The 2,408-nt window shown below is 36.8% G+C and overlaps 1 protein-coding gene across 1 annotated transcript in view; it reads right to left on the bottom strand.

The window, feature by feature from the left end:
- The window catches only part of LOC107597964 (disabled homolog 2-interacting protein-like), a 159,481-nt gene that overhangs the window by 117,697 nt on the left and 39,376 nt on the right, over positions 1 to 2,408 (bottom strand). The gene's annotated exons all lie outside the window — the stretch shown is intronic.

Here is a 2,408-nt window from a genome sequence, read left to right as displayed (position 1 = left end):
ATAGAGGACCTACAATAATGTACAGTATTTGAAAAATAATGTGTTTTTTGAACATTAAAGCATGTCAACATATTCTGTTACCCCAAATACACAAAATAATGATCTTTAAAAAAAGCATCATATGACCCCTTTAAGAAACAGTCCACACTCAATTTCAGCCACAGCAATCTTGTTTACTGACAGTCCAAATCAATTTAATGGCACTGACATTTTAGTTTCATAACCATGGTATTTGCCAAATACTAAAAATATTTTAGATCTGAAGTCAATGTGGAGTAAAATTTGATTCATATTATTACTTTTCATATTAGCACCTGCCTGTAAGCTGATTCTTTTCTTACTTGGGAGAGTGATCTGAATTTAAATAAACAACATACAGTGCTAAAGGGCTTAGCAAAAGTTATGATATTTTGGAGGTGTACACAAAATAATGATCTTTAAAAAAAGCATCATATGACCCCTTTAAGAAACAGTCCACACTCAATTTCAGCCACAGCAATCTTGTTTACTGACAGTCCAAATCAATTTAATGGCACTGACATTTTAGTTTCATAACCATGGTATTTGCCAAATACTAAAAATATTTTAGATCTGAAGTCAATGTGGAGTAAAATTTGATTCATATTATTACTTTTCATATTAGCACCTGCCTGTAAGCTGATTCTTTTCGTAATACAAAAGCCAAAAAACAGTTAATTTAAAAAAAACACACACACACACTTTTGCTTGAACAAACTCCTAATTTGCTGCTTCTTAATAGTTTAAGGTAGCTGTTAAGTTTAGGTATAGGGTAGGATTAAGGGATCTAAACTATGATCAGAATAATATGTGCTTTGTAAGTAATAATAAATTACCAATATGCTAGTAATATGCATGATAATAAAGCAACTAGTTAACTCTGCTACAGTTACTACTGGCAGCTGAGGTAAATAATTGTAATTATTGGCAAAACATTCACAGAAATTTGAAAAACTAATGGAATGCATAATCGATATAAAAACTGGATGGCGAGTAATTTCTTACTGCTAAATTCTGAAAAAACAGAGGTGTTACTTATCGGACCTAAAACCTCCGCATGTAATAACCTAGAACACTGTCTAACACTTGATGGCTGCTCTGTCAATTCTTCGTCATCAGTTAGGAACCTAGGTGTGCTATTTGATAGCAATCTTTCCATTGAAAGCCACGTTTCTAGCATTTGTAAAACTGCATTTTTCCATCTCAAAAATATATCTAAATTATGACCTATGCTCTCAATGTCAAATGCAGAAATGTTAATTCATGTGTTCATGACCTCAAGGTTAGATTATTGTAATGTTTTATTGGGTGGTTGTTCTACATGCATAAACTCCAGCTGGTCCAAAATGCAGCAGCTAGCATCCATTGTTTGCTACTGGCGACCCAGGTCAGTGTAGTGTAGAGATGCACGGATGAGCTCAAACTCCACCCGAGACCCCTGCTTCAAATTATCCGGCCGCCACCCACCCGCACCTATATTTGATCGTCACATTACAATGATTCTAATTCTTAGTCTTGCATGATGATATGATGAATGGATAGCTCATTTTTAACAGCAGATTCAGTGACGTTAGAGACTAGAGCTGATCTGCGCATCACGGCACACATCTGCGGTGCATTAAAGCCTGTGTTACGGCCCCCGGAGCTGATCGCGGCCATTCAGTCAATGCTGGTGTTTATACCGGCCGCGCCGCAGCCCAGAACTCAAGCTTATCACATCGGTCACATCACATCGTGCGGCACGACAAAATACAATAGAATTCTATTGTATTTTGTCGTGCCGCACAGCTCACGTCCGGTGTAGAATAGAACCCATTATAATCAGTGATTTTGTCAACACTGGATGCAGTAAACTGATGCCTATTTCTATTTATGACGTGCTGACACAAAGTTCAAATGATTTTCAATGGTCGCTTTGCCACGTCCTGTTGCGGTGCAGACACGTTGTCAGCATAGTTTGTCAGTACAGTCAGTAATGTAGCAGATTGAAAAGTTAGTATCTTTCTGCAGTCCAATGAATAGACGGCAGTGCGGTGTTGGTTTGAGTCTGTTGAATGGTGATTTAACGCTACGTTGTCACCTAGTTGGAGAGACTCAATGCTAAGTAAATAAACAACAATGTCCCTGTCTTTTACTCTCACAATGAGCTTATCATATTCGTTTGCTACATTGGTAGGGCCGTATGATTTCTGCGATGCAGAAAACATGGACGGAATCGCAGAATCCATTCATAAAAATGGAATTTACTGTATAATGCGGAATTTCATGGAATTTGTCTTATTTTTGATGAATAAATAAAAAACAGGTCAGTACATACATATATATATATATATATATATATACATATATAGAGAGAGAGAGAGAGAGAGAGAGAGAGAGAGAGAGAGAGA

The sequence above is a fragment of the Sinocyclocheilus grahami genome, unplaced genomic scaffold, assembly GCF_001515645.1.
Source record: "Sinocyclocheilus grahami isolate Dianchi unplaced genomic scaffold, SAMN03320097.WGS_v1.1 scaffold12.1, whole genome shotgun sequence".
NCBI classification, from domain to species: domain Eukaryota; kingdom Metazoa; phylum Chordata; class Actinopteri; order Cypriniformes; family Cyprinidae; genus Sinocyclocheilus; species Sinocyclocheilus grahami.
Note: the sequence above shows the minus strand (reverse complement) of the source record. Positions and strands in the feature narration are given on the sequence as shown.